This window comes from Protopterus annectens, chromosome 9.part0, assembly GCF_019279795.1.
Source record: "Protopterus annectens isolate FY-2018-M chromosome 9.part0, PAN1.0, whole genome shotgun sequence".
NCBI lineage: Eukaryota > Metazoa > Chordata > Ceratodontiformes > Protopteridae > Protopterus > Protopterus annectens.
The window spans coordinates 850,826,692-850,848,772 of record NC_056743.1 but is presented as its reverse complement, the minus strand read 5'-3'; the positions used below and the strand labels follow the sequence as shown (position 1 = coordinate 850,848,772).

General features: G+C 41.5%; 1 protein-coding gene across 1 annotated transcript in view; it reads right to left on the bottom strand.

Moving 5' to 3' along the window:
• The window catches only part of DAXX (death domain associated protein), an 894,338-nt gene extending 874,701 nt beyond the window's left edge, over positions 1 to 19,637 (bottom strand). The window contains exon 1 of the mRNA XM_044083553.1: positions 19,556 to 19,637. The gene's annotated coding sequence lies outside the window, so the exon portion shown is untranslated. The remainder of the gene's footprint in view (positions 1 to 19,555) is intronic.
• Positions 19,638 to 22,081: the final 2,444 nt, after the last annotated feature.

The following is a 22,081-nucleotide window of genomic DNA, read 5'->3' as shown; positions in this document are numbered from 1 at the left end:
TGTTGGGTCTTAAGACAATGTTTACTTCTTTATCAAATTTTAATGACTAGAATGTCGGGGAGGTCACACTAAATTGCTACACAGGCAGCCACAAACTAACTACCTTTAGTGTACTCACTAGGAATTTGCAGACCTAGCAGGTGCTCAGCCTTGTGCATAAGTTTTGCATGTAGGTGATTTTCTTGAATTCTTGAGTTAGGAACTCAAACCACACTAATGTCTCTGAGCAATGATAAACTTGACAAACTAGAATCAACTAAATAATTATCCCACACTCACACCTACATTGCTAACTACACAGGATGTAAAAGGTATGTCAGTCACTCCCATACCTCTCAAACGTCCACATTTTCAAATTCTTGCCTTGTATTTTCGATCCGTTCCTCATAAAATTTGTGGTTTCTGACAAAGGGGATTGAAATCACTAAATAACATACATTTGAGTTTCAGACTTCAAAACTTTCAGAAAATGCATGCCAACACAAATTCTGTTATATTAGCAACTTTTAAAGTTTAAGAGCAATCTGTTCCTATTTTTGGGCTTTGTCCAGATTTCTTCCTTTTACAGGTTGAGGTGTATAACTATTCTGAAAAAAAAAAGCTGTCCTGAAATGGATCTCTCTTCAAAAATTACAAATAAGTGTACTTGCTAGTAACAAAACTTAAAAGAAAAAAAATGGACACACATTAAGGAAACTGTATTAACTTTTAGCGTAATAGATTAGTACCAAATAAACTAAGAGAGGGGTTGTAATCCTTATACACTCATCCCTCAAAGGGTAGGGGGTTAATAATGCTACAAGGTTAATGATGGAAGACAGACCATACTGAAATACAAACAGACACAGAGGGGATCTGGTTAAAAGCTTTAATGGGCCAAACAAAGACAACAGCGCCCACTGTAAGATTCTTTTGATGACTAAAGGAAAAACATATTCATCATAAGGATCACATTTTCAGAAGGTGGGGTTAACTCAGTTATACATACTTGGCTTGACTGCATCTCTGCGGGACACAACAAATGCGATGAAATAATTCGCTCAGAATGGGTTCTAGGACATGGTTGGAGAATTAGAAGCACAGATAGCAAAGAATTTACCTATATTAGTCACCAAGTGAACACTGTGGGTGGCTGCGGTGGTGCAGTGGTTAGTGCTGTCGCCTCAGAGCAAGAGGTTCTCTGTTTCAATCCTCAGCTGGGGTGCCTTCTGTGTGGAGTCTACATGTCCTCCCTGTGGTCACGTGGGTTTCCTCCCACATCCCAAAGACATGTTGCAGGTGGATTGGACACTCTAAAATGGCCCTAGGTGTGAGTGGAGTGTGCACCTTCTATGAAGGCTGGGCACCGGGCTGGCAACTCGAAACTGTAAAAGCTCCACTGCCAATAATGAGCGGACAGGTCATCCACTGTGGCGACCCCTAACCGGGAAAAGCCGAAAGAAGATGAAGAAGTTACCAAGTGAACACTGCCAGCAGATTAGAAATGTTTTGGATTGCCAACAAACTTATGCCTAAACTACATTAAATACCTACTGTGCAAGCAACGTTATAGGACCATAATTCAACTATGCTTGCACAAGTATTTGATCAAGTTAAGACACATACTGTATTGCAGCGATCGGATCACTCTTATTTAAAGGACCATGATAAAGTAGTGGTTACTGATCCTAGATAAAAAAATGACTACTGGAGCAGCCAATCCTCCTCCATTTACAGCATGAACCACACATGGATCACTTTTAAATCTAGAATTAGCGCATGGTGAAAACAGAATGTCAAAGCCAGACATTTAGACTCAGGATTAAGAATAAGGGAGTTAGATCTTAAGCTCAAAAAAAAATAAATAAATAAAAGAGAGTAAAAATAGAGATTGAGTATTTTTTTTAGTGTATTTTTTGAGTATTATCTTATTTTTGTAAATGCTAACTAGTTTAAAGAGATACAAGACTCTATAATCATTTATACAACAAATGGGAGCAATACAAATTATGATATTGGGTAAAATATATTAAAAAAATGTCAGAACAGAGCAAAAGAACTTCATATTTCACAAATCTGCACAAACCCAGAGGAAGTCACCTTTGACCCAAGGGAAATTAATATATTATTCATGCATTCATATACTTCCCATCAGGAGGGGAGCATGAAATGCTGGGTACACAACAATATAACATATATATTTATTTATTGACATGTGTTAACCTGGGTTAGTCCAACTGAGCCTGGGGCCCATTTTACAATCTTACAAAAAATACATAAAATAAATTTACTACAATTTACAGCTCTGTGTATATATATGACAGAGTTGGACTTAAAGCAAATCCTTCTCACTACAACATCCAGATAGCAAGCCCTAATAAAGTAGTAGGGCCATTCAACAACAGATCAGGCCTAGACAGTCTGCCAACTTTTATAAAATGTTGAGTAATTATTTAATTGCTCCATTAAATTAATATGAATTAAGAAGGTGAAAGATTTGGATCTTTTTCAAGGAAGCACTGTAGACTAGAACTTGTATCCAAAACCATTAAAAAATCAAAATAAAACAACTTACTACAGGCTATCACCTTGATAGATGTAGAAACAAGAATATTTGCTAAAATATTAGCTAATTAACTTGAAACATTAACGAGAGAGCTTATGTCGTTAAATCATCAAAGCTTTATCAAGAAGGGAAATGAAGGCCCAAAGGTTATTAAACTGTAGATTAATGTACATTCCAAATCTCATTTTGTACTTACTACAGCCTTGGCCATTCTTTTTTTCTTTCTGACAAAGATTTTGGATAGAGTCAAGATGTATTCAAAATAGTCAGGGTTACAAACATAGGAATTTCATCTCTCCTCCCCTTATAAGCATGCCAAATCCAACCAGTGCAGATGGCATGAATGACCTCTTCACACTGTGCATAGATGCACATATGGGAAGCCATCTCTCAAACTCTCCAGAGCACATCCAGATCCAAGGGGGTTTGAAAATGTTTGTAACTTTAAGGATACAAACTGGAACAAGGTCTCTCAAGTTTGGTCTGGGTGCAGGTTACAGGCTAACAACAAACTGATAATGAAATTATACATGGGCTGTAAAAAATACAGTCTTGTTTATGTATGTTTTGGATAATCCAACACAATCAATTCATGAAGAACTCACATATAATCCAACACAATCAATTTATGAAGAACTCGCATAACAGGGAAATCCACTTGCCAATATCTCCAGATCTAGTCTTTGGTGGTTAGGAAAATCACAGGTGGTAAGCAAACTGTGGTTACACATTCACATAGAAAAGGTACTATAATGCACAAGTTGGAGGAGAAGTGCAGAACTAGCAAACAGAAACAACTATACCCTCTAGTTATCTTCAACAGTCAGGATTCCACTATCCAACTGCACCACAAGAGACAACACCTACACTACTCAAGCACAAGGAGGGAATGAAGAAAGTCCTTGCATGATAGTCTATAAACCCCCTCCATTTCTGTCACAGTGCACCTATACAAAATTGATGTAACCCCATTTTACTTAGATCTAATGAAAAGGATAAGACTGGGGATTGTTGGAGATTTGGGGCTATTCAAGCTATTTTCATACGATGTGGGAATGCACTAATATTCAGCCATTAGTACACTTGATCACAGACAAAAATCACATGGAAAAGTAGGATTCTCTGTGCCCCAGAGGAGGATGTCCATTTTTGGTTATTTGGTATCCCAAATGAATTTGGTCCTGGAGTTAGCAACATTATGTCACTTTGGATATATATATGATATCATCTGTCTTACTGGCTATGATTTTCAATCACTAGAAACAGGTCAATAATGGGTATATTAATGATTTCCTAATCTATTTGACAATCTGAGCTTGTGGGTGAACAAAAAACATACATCATGAGCTGTGAGAGGAATATAACAATCTTTTTATTCCAGTGCTGTATATAATCTAGCTTGTCTACACAGGACAGGTATACTGGCCGAACCTGACTGTACATCAAGGACAAACCCTTGGGGCCAAGTACAAGCAAAGTACTTTGCTCACCAAATGCTCAATAGTTCATAATAAATTAAGGGCATAGTGGAAACAGGAAAATGTTGGAAATATGAAATCCACATGACATGGAATGCAACAATTCTAACCTTTGCAACAACGGGAGGCTGGCATAATGCTTAAAGTGTTTACCTTACAGGCACAAAGTAAAGAGTTTGATTCTCATATGGGACAATTGGCTAGGCTTGCAATGGCCCACAACGGCAATTAGCCAAGTACTAATCTAAGAACCTATGAACAAATACACGGAGTTAGCCTTTAAAACCATATGTTAATTGGTTTTCACACTTCCTCGTATAGGTCTTGTGATATTGTCTTACTCTAATACAATTATACTTAGTAATTCAGTGAGCTAGAACATGATATATATGTTACGTGCAAGATAAATACTGTCCGATGATTTACATTTAGAATAAGTTTTAGTTGTTTAACGTACTATGTTATTTTTGGTTGAACTTTTTAGCACTGCACTCTGCCATTTAATTGGTCTAACTGATGGAATTATTTTTTTTTTTCTTGTGAGAGAAGAAAGAACCAGGCTAGTTCAGGATCTGCAATTACTTTAAGGCAGTTCCAGGACATTCAACAAAACAAAGTGTCTGAAGAATTTTCTCAGCCTTCTATCCTGTTCTTGTTGCATTCTTAAACCAAATTTATTTCCAGTTGTCCATCCCTTATATTAATTTCTTTATTATTTATTGGCATTTGATTACCAGGAAAGTCAGACTGGTAGGAAGCCCACTTTCAGCAGAGGCCTGGGGAGAAAAGCTCCAGACTGTAAAATTATTGTTCTTAAAATGTATTCTAATAATCTTCAAAAATAAAACAAAAATATCTGCAGTTTAAATAATTATAACAAATTAGATACAGCATAAAAACATTGGCTTCAAAATTCTTTCCTCTCCTCTTTCTCCAGCTGCTGTCAAGTATAATTTTTTAAAGTCACTTCCCTTAAGCTCTTTAAATACATCTGCCCTCATGTTGTATAACACAAACCCAGAATACAGAGCGTCTATCAAGCTGATCAAGTGTTGCTCTTTTAAACCTTCTGGCTTAATGAGGTGCCTGCTGTTACTATAAATTTGCTTTTGGAAGCTCCTTTAAGTCTCCTCCATTTGCTCATAGTAGAAAGCACTAGAATATCAAACTGTGAATTTCATCCACTTTAAATAGTAAATCTTGAAATCTTTTATATTTTATTCTCTTACCCACTTAGTGCATGATGCAATACACAGAAGTATTAAGCTCCCTTTTCCACCTTATTTTTAAATCTGCAGCAGCTGGGACAAAAATACCAATCACTGGTGAAACACCTATATATTGTGTGCATTCTATCATAATTATATGCACACACTGCTGCACTTACTCATCTAAACATCTAAGGACTGTATGAAATGGAAGGTCAGCATGCTTGTTTCACATCTGTTATCAGCCTTTCAGAGCTAGTGTACTAGATAGTGAACAAATTGCCTACTCAACAATAAACTCCTATGTGAGAGGTGCAAATACCCAATTAAGCTGTAAACTTCTCTTTCATCTAAAAACCTGCCCCTGTGAGCTACATGTATACCTCCACCATAATCTCTCACTAACAAATGCCTTATGCCAAGGCTGTAAAAGAATCACTCTTAAAAAGCCTCTTAGAAACAAGATTGTCAGTAAAAATAAGAACACTCATCCACCACATGCATAAGTCCCATATACAGGCAAGCACCCTAAGCAAAAATACTCCAAATCGCCTACTATAGTGTATAAATGGCTCACCTGTGATTGACAGTTTTAGTGACAGGTGACTACTGTCAGACATACTGACATCACTCAAAGATGGACAAGGAAAGAGCAACAGTGAGTTGGTCTTTCAGGCTCTAGAATCTCTTAAATTAAAAGGTCCTTATTCCTGCCAAATATGACTACAAGATGGTAGCTGTACACATGGAGATTGAGGACTCAAGACGTAAAACCCTAAGGGACAAGCAGACAGGTCAAAACTTTGCATGGATGTTACAAACTTGGGTAAGACACCAGTCTAAAATCGAAGCCTTGGTTCATCTTGAACAATGCTTAGCTATAAAGAAAAGTGATCTGTCTTCAATAAATAGTTGAATAGCTGGTGACACTCCAGAAGGATGCAGTATGTTGTCAGCATGGGATGAGATGCTGACAGTCCAGCCTGCTTCACTAAGACTGGCCTACATCTCTTGTTCTAAAGCTTCTCAACACTGGCCAAAGCCTTTGCTGCCTCTAGTGCCCTTTAAGGCAGAATCCAGTTGAAATACATTCCAGCATAATTAACATAGGAATCCTGGAATTGGATCACATTACCGTAAATCTTACCAATGCCAAGTCTAAACAATAAATTACCTGATACTGATGCACTCCTGCATTTGGAAACCATCTGTGCTTGTGTAGCTATTGAGATCTGATTTAAGAGTAAAGAAAGAACTCTCTCTACACCAGGGTTTTGCACTTTTAGCCTTCAGACCCAATGGTAACTGTGGTGCAGTCTCCATATTTGCTAAGAAACATATTACATCCAAGCAGATTCCCATGGTCCCACCTTTGTCCCCCGTGGACAAGATAAGATTCCTCAGTGCTCTAAATTATCTCCCTATTACAAAAAAAGCACATTATTTTGGAAGACTTTTTTTTTAAACTACCCTTCAATAAACTTTTCCCCTTGAGCAGTTGGTAAATAAACCTACCAAAGCACAGCATTACTGACCCAATTCTTACAAACATGGTTGTCTTTTGCACTGCTCCTCTTGTATCTTTTTCCCCAGTGAAGTCTGATCACAAACTTTCCTTTAAACTACTAAAACCACCCTACAGCAAACTTTAGGAACTTTTAAATCTGCCAACCTCAATCCTTCTTTAACAACAACATCAAATTGACTTATGCCTTCACCTCCTCTGACCCTGACGAAGCAAAAAACAAAGGAATTCTACATGCATTTAGAAAACTGCATATAGCTAGCAGTCCTTGTGACGCCTGTGCACTAGCCCAGCAATCAGGGAGCCTCAGCCCTCACCACTAACACCAGTGAGGGGCACCCATACAGGGAAAGGATAATAAATACACACACTAAAGTACAATTTCCCTTAAGGGCACACAGAGATCACAGTCAGCCTGGGGCTGGTTTCTCCCTTTCTCTCCTGGTCCCCAATAAGACTCCCCACTGGCACAGCTATAGGGCCCAGATCTCAGCCTAGTGGGCAAGCTAAAACCTCCAGCACCCTCTCTGTCTAATCAGTGCTTCGTGTCCCTGCCAAAGTAGCTGACACGCACTTTGAGATAAGAGTTCATACAACCACACAGACACTCCTGTGGAAGGCTGGCACAGGTTCTCCAGCTGTGCCCCTTTTACACAGACTATATGGTAGAAATCACTGCCACCACCCAGCTAATATTTATCAGCTACTCAAAGGCCATTATAAAAGGGTGTCCAATTATACTATGCAATATTATTATCCAAATGGCAACTGCAACCTTACAGTCCCAAGACTTATTTGGAGTGATTTGGTACAGTATCACTATACACGTGTAATGGACTCCGAGGTTAAAATTATCTCTACACAAAACAGCCACAGTTGAAAGGTTTAAAAGTATTTAATAATAAATAAAAAAACACACAAGCCAACACTTCTAACTACACAGTGCTAGTTCAGAGATCACAGAGAAATACGTAAAATAATATAGTAGAAAAGTTCTGACATCACAGAAAAAAATTAGTCTAATCTTCCTAATCCCTACCTATTTCTAAGAGAAAACACAGTTCTAAAATCTTACATATAGACGCTGGCAGAGTGACGAGTTGGATGTTCTCAAGACAAATGCTCCAAACGCTACCATTCTTTCTGTCCTTAAATTGATAACACAGTACCACTGATTCATTTCAGATTACATCATTTCTTTCTGGTTCCCAGGCTAACAGACTCTGAGTTAACAGCCCTTTTGATCTTACAGCTGGTCAGGAACCAGAGCAATAAATGAAATTATACATGCAAATTCATTAACTCTGGCCTCAAAACAATAGGCAGAATGCCTTTATCTAGACATCTTGGCTCCGAGTTTTGACAAAGAATTGACTTCTCAGCTTTGTTATAGCAGAGTGCACTGTTGTTACATTTTTGTAGTTACACATTTAACACAATTTGTTTCCATTTAAGAGAACAAGCCCGTGGCTTACATTAATATTTACAAAATGACAGAACTATCTACAAAATTATATTTGGATAGGATGACAGCCTTCACCGATATTCAACCCCCCCCCCCCCCCCAAGAGACCTCAAGCTACTTTTTCAAGTGAACCTTGAGAAATGTTACTTGAGAAGGTTAGGTCCGAGTATACCTTGCCCCAGTCCCTGTCTTTAGAGCCCATCTACATTGGCATTGTTAATCCCACTGCGTTGCTGCAATGACATGTCATATGCTTGCAACCCTAGGCTCCATCTTAGCAACTTAGCATTTTGCTGGCTGGCTCTGTGTAACCATGTTATGGGGTTGTGATCTGTCACTACAGTGAATTTTCTTCCATACAGATAAGGCTGAAGTTTCTGCAGTACCCACACTATGGCTAGACATTCCTTTTCTACAGCTGCTTAGCATTCATCCCTGAACTGGAGCCTATGACTGAGATAAACCACTGGGTGCTCTTCTCCCTCTGAAGAAATCTGGCTAAGTACAGTCCCCACCCCATAGTTTGAAGCATCCACATACACAAAAAATGATTTGCTGTAATCTGGACTGACTAACACAGGAGGTCCTCCTAAAGCTTCTTTAAGCTCCTGGGATGCCTGTTCACAGGCTGTGGTCCACACTACCTTATTTGGCTGTTTTTTCTTATCAGGTCTGCGAGAGGAGCAGCTATGGTACTATAACTAGGGACGAACTTTCTGTTGTGGCCTGCTGTCCCTAAGAATGCCCTCACCTGCTTTTTGGTAACAGGTGTAGGCCATGCCTGAATGGCTTCCACTTTGGTAGGTTCTGGCCTGATCTTACTACTCCCCACTCTATATCCCAGGTATAAGACCTCTGCCATACCCACCTGACATTTGCTGGGATTAATGGTCAACCCTGCCCTCTGTAGTCTGCTCAGCACACCTCCCTGACATGTTGAAGGTGCTCTTGCCAAGATTGGCTGTAAATGGCAATATCATCTAGGTTAAGTAAGGGCAAACCCTCCTGCTAGGATAAGATCTACCAGCCTCTGGAAAGTCGCTGGGGCATTTTTCATCCCAAAGGGCATCTTTGTGAACTCATACAAGACAAAAGGAGTCACAAAGGTGGACTTCTCTTTAGCACTGGGGGTCAAGGGTACCTGCTAGTAACCCTTGGTAAGATCAATGGTTGTAAGATACTTAGCCCCATCCAGCTGCTCTAGGACCTCATCTGTCCTAGGCACACAGTAAACATCTGACTCCGTGTGACTATTTAATTTCCTGGAGTCCATACAGAACCTGGAGCTGGCATCCTTCTTTGGCACCAGCACCACTGGAGAGGCCCAAGGACTGTTGGACTCTTGAATCACCCCTAGTTTCAACATCTCCTGTATCTCCTCCCTCAGGGTCTGTCTGACTCCCTCAGGCACCCTATAAGGGGCCTGCCTAATAGGCCTTCGGGGGTCCTGTACCCACCTGGTGCTGCACCAGGTTGGTGCACCCTGGTTTCCTAATGAACATATAACCAAACTCCTGTAACACTGCTCAGATTTCTCAAACTTGGGTAGGAGGCAGCTGCTGGGACACTGCTACAACTTCCACTGAGGTGTCAGTCTGTGCCTCACTGAGATGATCAGTCACCAGATCTCCCTCAAACTCCTCCTGCAATCCACTGCAAATGCTTAGCACAAGGGCCTCCCTATCATGCTAAGGTTTCATCATGTTAACATGAAACAATTTGTGTCCCTGCCTCCTGCCTAGCAATTCCACCATGTAGTAACATCACTTACCTTTCTTAACACCTTGTAGTGTCCCTCCCAAGCTGCTTGCAGCTTGATCTGACAGGAATGAGAACCATTGCCTGCTCCCCGACAGTATACTCTCTAGCTCGAGCATTCCTGTCATACCACACCTTTTTCTGTTGTTGGGCTTCTGCTGGGCCAAGCCCATGAATTCCCTGAGCCTTGTCCTGAGGTTTTGGACATATGCCACAACAGACTTCTTGTGAGATTCACACTCACCTTCCCACTCATCTTGAATTAAATCTAGGAAGTCCCCTCACCCTATGCCCATACAGCAACTCAAAGGGTGAAAAGCCTGTAGATTCCTGGGGAACCTCTCTACAAGAAAACAGATGGGGCAAATACTTGTCCCACTCCCTCTTAAACTGGTCAGCAAATGCACGTTGCATGGACCTGATTGTAGAGTTTAACCTCTCAACGTGACCATTAGTCTGGGGATGGTAGGGGGTGGTCTTCATGTGCTTCACCCTACAGGACTTCCACAGACAAGCCAGCAGGTCTGCCATGAAATTGGCACCTCTGTCAGTTAGTATTTATTTTGGGAAACCTACCCTGCTGAAAATCTCTAACAAAGCATTTGCCACCTTTTCTGCCTCAATGGAGGACAGAGCCACTCCCTCAGGGTATTGTGTAACATAATCCACTACCACTAGGATATACTTTTTTCCTGTGGAGCTTGGGGTACTCAAGAGGCCTGCAATATCCATAGCTACCCTTTGAAATGGCTCCTCAATCACAGGCAAAGGCATCAAAGGAGCTTTCACCTTGTCTCCTGCCCTGCCTACCTTTTGGCACTGTTCACAGGTCCTGCAGTACCCTGTTACATCTCTGGAAATTCCAGGCGAACAGAAGTTCTGCATAATACGCCTCTTTCTACGTTTTATGCCAATATAACCTGCAAAGGGAATATCGTGGGCTACGGCTAGAAGTGCCAGACTGTAGGCTCTAGGCACTACTAACTGCTGTACCCTCTGACCTTCTAGCCCTCCCTCAGAGGTCCACTCTCTATACAGTAACCCTTTGTCCCAGTATACAGAATCCCCCTTCCTTTGAGAATCAAGTGGCTTACTAGCTACCTGCCTCAGGCCTTGCAATGTAGGGTCTGAGAGCTGAGCCTGTCTCAACTCTCTCTGTAACCCTTCCCAGCTCCCCTTCCACAGGAAGTCTGGCATCCTCTGACAGTGGTGTCTCACTGTCAGCCTGGGTACTACTACTCACCTCTACCTTTGCAGCCACTCTGTCCAAGGTAACATCAGTACCCACAAGCAGCTGGGGCTCGCCTTCAGTCTCACTGCTACAGAGTAGCTCCCTTCCTGAAGTAACCACCTCACCATTCCTGGCTGCAAGTAAGCAGTACGTCTAGGTCTCCCCCAGGCTACCAGACCCACATGCTTGTCACCTAGACCGCATGCAACTACATAAGCACGTGGCACTACCTTCATCCAAATCCTTCCCTATCTGGACATCTGCAGGATAGTAGTTCGGTACTCCTGTTGTCTCAACACAACCTACTATTGGCATTTTGTCTTCCCCACTTACTGGCTTTCACCTTTTGCTCCCCACCTTGCCTCCGTGGACATCTGTATGCCACATAGCCCCACTGGTTGCATTCAAAACATTTAACCCTAGGTCCTGGACGTGTACCTGGACTAGTGGCTTCCCCTGCTACTGGCAAATTCTGTTGGAGAAGTCTGTGCTGCCCACCATCAGCAGTACCGGGGGTCCCTTTCCTGTGCAGGGATGCCCTGCTTGCTAGATATAGGTCTCCCTTCTTCCCCAACTCATCTGTAGTAGCACATTGTCTATCAGCTAACCATATCCTCATGCAAAGTGCTAAGGGCTTTTTCCCCTCATCAAAAGGTCTGCCAGCCCTTCAAAAGTGGTGACCCGACATCCGCTCACCCACCTATGAAAATAAGTGCTCAGTTCAGCAACATATTCACACACACTTTCATCTGTCTTGCATCTATGCTCACAAAACTTTTTCCTATACGTTTCAGGTGTTAGCTTAAACAAATTCTAACAAACAGTTCTTAACCATAGTATAATTAAAACAGTCAACGTCAGACATTTAAGACAACACAGTTACAGCTTTAACATGGAGTAATGGGGTCAGGAACTGTACCCAGAGCCTTTGTACATCATAATACTGTTTACATACCCTCTCAAACATATGAATGAAACTATCAAAATTATCCCCCTCTTTAAACTGCGGAAGAAATGTACTGACTTTTGTGCTTCTATGGTCCAGTTACTCCCTTCCCCATTACCTCCAAGACTCTGGCGAAGAGTCAGCCATCTCCTTCTCATGCGGTCTCTGCCTCTCCTTTTCCTCAGCGTCCAGGTGTAGCAGGTTTTCATTCTCCTCACTCTCTAAATGCTTCAGTCTCTTAGCTGCTCCTATTTCCAAATGCCTGGCCTCCAACTCAAGTATCTTTAGCTCCAGATGGACTTTTAAGTCCGCTGCAGAAAGGCTGAGCTGTCCATTCTCTGAGGGTGGTACATCTCCACTACCAGTCTGATCTTCCTCCTGGTTGCTCTTTTCCGATGCAGCTGTGACCAAGGCTGCAATCAGGTCTGCCTTAGTTAGGTTTCCATACACCAGTCCCCGAGCATGGCACATCTCAGCCAACTGGCTCCTTGTCAACTTTCCATACTGCTTTGCTGACATGCTACCTGCTCTCCCTGAATAAGCTAACAAAAGAAATAAAACAATTGCGATCTGAACTCTTGAGTATTCACTGTGTGGCTGATTTAGAGTACAAAACACCTTCAGTGATCACTGTACACAAGCTACAGGAATTCACTCTACCCGCACCACTACAAGCCAATTGGTATTTGCCAATCAATTAATATGTGGGGTGGCTATCCCACCACTGCCAAACAATTAATATGTGGTGTGGATATCCCACCACTGCCAAACAATTAATATGCGACACCGGTGCACTGGCCCAGCAGTCAAGGAGCCTCAATCCTCATCATTAACACCAGTGAGGGGCGTCCATATAGGGAAAGGATAATAAATACACACACAGTAAAGTACAATTTCCCTTAAGAGCACAGAGAGGTCACAGTCAGTCTGGGCCTGGTTTCTCCCTTTCTCTCCAAAAAGACTTCCCACTGGCACAGCTATAGGGTCCAGATCTCAGCTTAGTGGGCAAGCTAAAACCTGATAAATATTAGCTGGGTAGCGGCAGTGATTTCTATCATATAGTCTGGGTAAAAGGGGCACAGCTGGAAAACCTGTGCCGACCTTCCCTAGGAGTGTCTGTGTGGTTGTATAAACTCTTATCTCAAAGTGTGTGTGTGTGTGTGTGTGTGTGTGTGTGTGTGTGTGTGAGAGAGCTACTTTGGCAGAGACAAGAAGCACTGGTAGGACAGAGGGTGTTGGAGATTTTAGCTTGCCCACTAGGATGAGATCTAGACCCTATAGCTATGTCAGTGGGGGAGTCTTACTGGGGACCTGGAGAGAAAGGGAAAAACCATCCCCAGACTGACTGTAATCTCTGTGTGTGTGTATTTATTATCCTTTCCCTATACAGACACCCTTCACTGGTGTTAGTGCCTGAGGACTGAGGCTCCTTGATTGCTGGGTCAGTGCATGGGCATCAAAGTCCCCACCAGAACCAAGTATCACTGGAAATTCAAAAAGACTACCCGGTGGCCCACTGCCATAAATAAACTATACAACAAAAGCAAGTAGATCCAAATCTCCTTTTCTCAAGGATAACATCAAAAACATTACAAAAACTGGAAAAAAAAAACCATCCAGTTCACTAAAAGAGCCTATGAACTTAGGCTGACCTCTGAAGACAAAAATAACTGCAACTCCCTCTTTAGGGATATTTGAACTAGGAAACAATCCTCTATATTGCTCTGAAAGTAATTCACAATGAAGTTTCCTATTCTGACAAAACAGACATTGCCAATAGTCTTGCAAACAAATTTAGTACTAAGTTCACTTCAGAGTTCGAAAATCTCCAAGACTCTTACCCTCTCAATTATCTCTTAAAATAATTTACTGAAAGTGTTCCCCCCATGGGACCTGACAATATACCTGGTTGCTTAGCCAACACTAATGCCCTTGCAGACACACTCTTTACACTGTTTAACCTAAGTATAGCTACTGGTTTTGTCTCGAATGGCACACTGCAATGGTGCCACATCTTTGGAAGGGTGGCCTTACAACCAACACGGGTAAATTACAGACCTATTTAGCCTTACAAGCCTCATCTGCAAAGCAGTGAGGACATTATAACTGACTTCATACATTATTTTATAAAGAATCTTATTAGACATGAACCCCAAGAGTTTGGCTTTGTGAAGGGTACATCTTGTGCACTTAATCTGGTACATTTATTTGAAAGGGTTACAGAGGCTAGAGACAGTGGACATGTAGTACACACACAGTGTATACCGACTGGGCCAAAGCCCTCAACACCACTCCACATGCTGACATCATACAGAAGCTAAATGCTTTGAAATCAACACATGTAAGACTGAGAGCAAACTGGCTCAAAGACAGAACTGATACAGTGCCATGTTGAAGGTGCTTCATCAGAAAGTATGCAGGACTTGGTGCTGGGACCTCTCCTTTTCTGCATTTACTTATTTCTCCAAGCAGAGAGCCAAGACCTTTGACTAACCAAGTTTACACGACTGCAAACTGGGCAGCACAGTGGTGCAGCAGTTTGCGTTGTCACCTTACAGCAAGAGGTTATCTGGTTCGATTCTTGGCTGGGATGCCTTCTGTGCTGAGTCTGTATGTCCTCCCTTTGTTTGTGTGAGTTTCCTCCGGGTGCTTTGGTTTCCTCCCACATTCCCAAGGCATGCTGCAGGTGGACTAGACATTCTAAATTGGCCCTGTGTGTGTGTGTCTTCTGAAGAAGGTTGGGCGCCGGGCTGGCAACCTGAACAGTAAATTCTACTGCCACTCGTCCTGCAGACCTGTGTTCTGCTGTGGTGACCTCCAACAGGAGCAGCCGAAGAATACAGACAACTCCAAACTGCAGCTTATTGTTATATCACCATCTGACACCTAAACCCTCCAGAATAAACTCCCATAGGAAACTCCTGGTATACTAAAAATGTGCATATGCTAAAAAGTGTAGTATCACTTTTGGTACAGAAACCTTTCTATCATGGATGTACAACACATCATTACATAATGAAAATTTAGTCAGGGAACTAACTAATCACCACTCTTTTTGACCATCACATGTCAATGTCAGTCAGGAAATCATTTTACTCAACCCCCTAACTGCCAAAGGAATACCTTCAATGTGTAAAGAATAACTCCCTTATACTTGGCATTAATCCGACTAATTACCGTGTACAATGTCTTCTTTCCAGATGTAACTCTCTATAAACATATCAAACAAGTAGAAAGATCTCAAAATTCCTAACCAGAAAGATCATAATCCTTAAATCCCTGAGCTACCAACAGAGGCTGGAAACTATATCCCTTTATTCAGAGTCATATAGACTTCTGAGAAAATATGTAAATTCTCATTTGATACACCATTACAGACCCATTTTTCCTGGACCTTATGCATCTCTACAAATTCAATATCTCCATCATTACTAGAACCAAGGACATAAATCTTCACCTTCAGATAAATAAAATATGGTGGAGGGACAGGCTTACAACCCCGTACCTCACAAACCTATGGAATAATTTTCCCCTGCATGTTAATCAGTGCGAGCATCCCCCTTTAAACATAACCTGGATGAAAAGATGGGCATCCACAAACTTGTGGTTGGATTAACTGGCATAGCCCTTCCAGAGAAAAGGAGATGAGACATGAGGGAGGGTAAGGAATGAATAGTTAAGACTCCGTGGCCTTCGAACATCTATGAATGTAAGAATTAAAGCATACTTTGGGATTTATTTACCTACATTTGGCAAACAAAGAGGTGCACTGGTCCTAGGGCCCTTTAAAAGTATAACCTGGATCAGGATGGCTACTACAATTAAAAGAATTACACCACTACCTTACAATTAAGAATACAATTTCTAAGAATCAAACATGAAATATTGCACAGAACAATGAAATAATACTGTGTTAAGTCACAAAATGTGGCAAAATACAGCATAATTACAAAAAATGTATAAGTGCGCAACCAAGACTTTGCAAACCAGTGGTAGAGTACAAAAGGGTAGACTGGGAGTACAAAGTACATAGTCATAGTAGGCAGCTAAGTTAGGAATATATTAACAGAATTGTATACAACGTAAAAAAAGCCACAATTAAGATGAAGATAGAAAGAAAGTAAAGGATTAAAGAACAAACCTGCAAGTAAATATACTTGGTCAGATCTGTATTGTTACTACAGCTACAGAATGAACACTAACCACTCTTCCTAAATTAATTAAGGGAACTCCGGATCCTGATCAAATAAACCAAGGTCATATTTTATTTTATTTTTTTTATTTATTTTATTGAGTATTTGTTAACCGGGAAAGTCCGACTTGGAACGAGCCAATTTTCAGCGGAGGCTCAGGGAGAAGCACTCCAGACGCATGTCTTTGTAATGTGGGAGGAAACCGCTGCACCAGGAAAAAAACCCACACGAATGCAGGGAGGATATGCAGACTCCACAGAGAAGGCACCCCAGCCAAGAATCGAACCGGAGAACCTCTTGCTGCGAGATAACGCTACTGCTGCACCACTGCAGCGAGGTAAACTATTCATCCAAGCAAAGGACAACCACAAAGCCTTCCTTAATTACATTAAAAATGTAAGAAATAATGCCTAGCAGACCAACTGTAAAGTACATCTCGTACTCCAACCCAGAGGACAGCCAATTAGTGGACATATTCAACTCAAACTTCATCACCGTCCAGTATTGTCAGATCACATACTTGCATCCCTTTAATCTCCCAAGAACAAGCTTTTCAAAACACTAAGTCCAAGAATGCAGTCTATGGGGCTGGTTAACAAGCCAGCTGCCTACTACTCAGCCTGAAACAAGACTGGTCCGACTCCCTACAGAAATTATTCAATATCAGCCTCAAAACAGGCTTTATGCTGAATGAATCAGCAACAGTCATTCCCTTGCACAAAGATGGGGTTTCAACAGACCACAGAAATTATAGACCCATAAGTCTGACCAGTCTCATCTGTAAGGCTATGGAAAGTATAATTACGGAATTAATAAGGATATAGGTAACCTACAAATTTTAAACCAAACCCAATTTGGATGCTTCAAGGGCAGGTCCTGCCTACTTAACCAGATTGGCTTCTTTGAAAAAATTAAACTATGTTGCCTCCGTTGTATGGAAGGCTTTCTACATGGCCCACCTCATAAGTAAGGTTATTGCATCCAAGAACAAGGTCGTCATAACATCCCTGTACTCCTCCCTTATCAGACCCATTATCGAGTACAATGCCCCCTTCAGCATGTACCTTGCCAAGCACATGCAGCAGTTGCAAAGACCACAGAGGTTCCCAACCAGGAAAATCCAAGGTCTCAAAAACCTATCCTATACAGAGTAGGCTAAAAGCCCTGTCCCTCTAATCAGTCTCGTACAGACTGCTCAGAGGTGACCTGTGTCTGGCATACAAGGCCATCTCAGATTCAGCCTTGATGGAGTTGCTGCATATCCATAAGTCAAACTCTACTCGTGCAACCCGCACACAAGGTCTCAAACTGGTCTGTGACATTAATAGAATTTGTTGGCGGGATAGATTTGTGTCCCAGTGACTCCCCCATCTGTGGAATAGACTTTCTCTCCATGTGAAGCAGTACTTCACTAGCCCTCTGAGGAACCTGGACGACTGGATGGAAAACAAAAAAATATACTCCTGGGATCCCACCTGTGTCCCTGCTGGACAGGGAAAACAGATGCTGACTTTGTGGGAACATGGGTGAAATTCTTAGCTAGGCTTATAAGGGCCTCTGTGCCAATAATCTAGTACTGACCTATGAGGGCAAAATAGCTCACACCAAATATCTAGACCTGGCAAAGGCATCCAACAGCATCTCACACTCAGGTTTGTAGATAAACAGACCCATCTAAATGTCACTTCCTATTAGAAGACAGCTTGCTCATCCTGCACCCTACCTCCTCAACTCTTCAAATCAACAGTTATTCTATGCAGTTATGTTGAACTACTGTTATTGCTTACTTTTCTGTATGTTTTGTGAGAAAGTTTTGTATTTCACCTGGGCTGAGCTTGAAACTGGTCAATATTAATCAGTGCACTAACTCGGTAAACAAATATAAATAAATGCTAGAGTGCTGGGCAGACAGAAATGTATGCTTCCATGCATTGTTTTAACTTATGTACTTATTGATGGACGTTTCTTTTAATTATACAGCACTGCAGCTCTGGATGCAGGTACTGCTGTTAGGAACCAACACAATGGTTAAGAACTACTTCCATCGATAGCAGTACATAAATTATTTTACTTTAGTATAGTCTGATACGTACATATCACAGTCACACATAGTATGACTTTAGAAATGCGTGGAAACAGTTCTTCTTCCGTGGTGGGCACTCATTGCTGGATGCGTGCATAGCTGTTAAATATCAGTAAAATGAAGAACTGACATTATCAATAAAACCATCCTTACCATTTCTATGGTCTGGATGGCACACTATATGGCAGAAAATACAAACTTATTTACATTTGTCATTACTAACAGACTGCATTTGCATGGCTGTCAGATAACCAGTATCAGTCATCTTAACACACACCTTGGTGCAAAAATGGTGTTGGGTGCTCAAATTGCAACGAATTTCTAAGCATTTTCAGTGTTACTGCGTCATCAGTATCTGACACTCAAACGGTGCCTGATGGCTACGAAATAGCAACAGGACCACAACTATGCCCTAGCATGTAACATCAGGCACTATAAACAGTTTAACAATATTTTCCAACCAAATGCACGTAAATGCATTGGGAAGCTAGTTCTGATGTAACTTTTGAGAAGGAAGTATGGCATGAGATGCAACTTGCAGGAGACGTTAACCCCATTGTCGTTAAAAAGGCATATACTGCTCCTCCTTTTTGGGAAGGGGAGGAACTACGGCATGGTTTCATAGTAGCAACAGTAATACAGTATACTGAATCAGCCAAGTTGCTGCCACAGTATAAAGTTACCAGCACACGAAGAGTACTGATTGTTACCAGGAAACCGGTCCATTACAGACTAGTGGCCTGCTCGGCATTTCAGTAGTCACTACCCAAAATATCCTCAACCTACACCCTTTCCCCGACACTACACTATCACAACTCTACGTTATCATCAGAATCCGCACTATCCTCCTACAGCAAAACAATACTGAAACATTCTGAAATCCAGTTCCGTTACCCTCACCCAATCGGTTTAATTCCTACTACAGTTTACTCTTTCTCCCTCCCTCTCCCAGTCACGGACCCTCAGATGCAACGCGCGCGCACACGTACACTAGGCAAAATATTATACCAAAATTTGCACATGCCAGACTAGAGATTGTATAAGAATTCTAAGCAAATACATCCCAGACTCTGAACAGTTTTAAGGTTTACAATTTAATTTACAGCCTAAAATTGAAACTCACCGACTTCTCTCTCTTTTTTCCCACTGTCGCGCTTCGTGGACCCGTCTCGCCCCAATAGTCCCCCTACACCCCCCACCAAACTGCCTCCTCATTGGCAGCTGAGATTTCTGGCACGAGCAAAAGTAACTACTATTGGATAACATGAACAAAACGGGCGGGGAAAACTAAACTGGGGGTTCCTGAATTATGTCGTTATACTGCCGTACAACATCATGGCAGCCTCCTTTAATTGTACGGCATTTTACAGCATTCAACTTTTTTAAGTAAGTGAAAAGCACCGAATAACCACACACATATTGGAATTATGGAAGAGCTTCTTTGACTTGAATTAATAATTGCTGCTACTCTGTATCGCATATTTATTCATCTTTAAAAAGATGTCTGCAATTTTAGCTGTTAGAGCCACCACCCCCACCTCTGGGGGCCACAATTTGCCTTTGTTTTACCACCAACTGGTTCCCATGAGGGCCAATGTTCCGTACAACAAAATGGCAGCACCTATTAATAACAGATTGTAGTGCATTGAAAACTACGCATGCGCAGTCATTATCCTTCACTGCTAACAGTATGGCGTCTTTGTCTGTCACTAGCAGTTTGTTTCGACAAGCGTTCTTCATTTTATTTATTTACCGGGAAAGTCTACTGGGCCAAAAAGACCCATTTTCAGTGGAGGTCCGGGGAGAAAAGCTCCAACGATTACAGAATGTTTTGTATAATATCAGATTAAATTTTACAGTCCCAGTACACAAGATCATAGAGTTGAATTAGCGATAACTTTCTGTTTTGTATAACATATTAAATATTACAGTTGTATCAGAGATACACAAGAGCATAGAATCGAATCAGAGATACACAAAAACTTTTAATACAGTGTGCTAATGTTTAAGTAAATCTGTTTATACAGTCACAGGAGTAAATTAAAACATATATAAGTTGATTACACAGTAATAGAGGGGAAACTGTAGAAGAAGACAAGAATAATCGGTTGATATATTAAGAGATTGTAAAATGTTTATTGGGTGTTGTAGTAAAAATATATTTAAGGTGGTTTAAGCATATGATTACAGGAACAGACGTGGTTATTGAGATAGAGTTCTTTTAAAAAGACCGTGTCCACGTTGAAAGGGTATGTCACTAATTCATCTCCTCGTTTTGAGTCTTTATGGGTCGCCGCACTTCCACAGTAAAAAAGATATTCAGTGTTAGGAATGTTTGAAAAGCTGTATCACACATCCGATGTAATGAATGATTGAACTGATGTTAATGGTGAATAATACTAAATCATATGACTTCATCAAAAGCACCGTTTAAAACTTTAAAATAACACATTTTACCACGCTGGTATCTTCCTTTTTGAAGTTGTTAGTAAATGCAACTCAAATTGTAGCTTGCTACAGATCACCCACCAGGACCCGCATTCCACGTTTCTGGAGACAATGGAAAATATGAAGGTCCTACCAAATGCCCTAATATTGGGTGATTTCAATTACCCAAACATTAACTGGGAGAATAACTCCCTTGCCCAGCGCTTCCTAGAATTTATAAACTCGAACACCCTGGATCAGCTGGTCAGCACCCCACCAGAGGTGACAACATATTGGATTTGGTCATCACCAATATGGGCGACCGGTGTTCCACACTTGGAGGTCAACCCCTCGCTGGTTAGATCAGACCATAGATTAATCACTCTGGATATCCACATTCTGCCCCCACCCCCAATAAAGGAAACCACCGTGAAAAACTTTTCAAAAGCAAACTTCACTTTACAGAAGACCGAGGTGGAAAGGTTCACAGTCCCCATGCTAAAGGACAACGCTGTCCAAGCTGCTGAATCTCTTACAGAGACACTCTATGAGCACTTGCAAGAACACATGGCTCGTGCTATCCCAAGCAAAACCAAGACTCACTTCTCCAAGAAAAGAAAATCAGTCTGGTGGACCCCTGCCATAAACAAGCTATACAATAGAAGAAGGAAACTAGTAAAGAAAAGAGTAAAATCCCAAGAAGGAAAGACATCCCTGATCAGTATCAGCAAGAAACTGTGATCCGTCATAAAATCATCCAAGGCTAGCTTTGAAAGAAAAATTGCCAAGGACTCCAAAGATAACCACGGAGCGTTCTTTAGCTATGTCAAGAACCTAAGTGGAAACTCAGATCTACTCTGAGTTAGTGCAGAATGGCACAAAATACACTGAACCGACTGATATTGCCAACATTCTGGCAGACAGGTTTAGTGCAAACTTCACCCTCCTTTCACTCCCTAAAGGGCCCATAACCATACCAGAAGAATGTAGAGCCCTGGCAATCACTGACACACACAGGTTAAAACAGCCCTATCCAAAGCCACAAACACAGCTTCAATGGGACCGGACGGTGTCCCAGGCTGTGTCTTACATGAGCTCCAAAATGAACTAACCTCTCACCTACACACACTGTTCAAACTCAGCCTCTCTACAGGCTACGTACCTATAGAGTGGCACACAGCAACAGTTATCCCGCTCCACAAAGGTGGAGCCACAATGGACC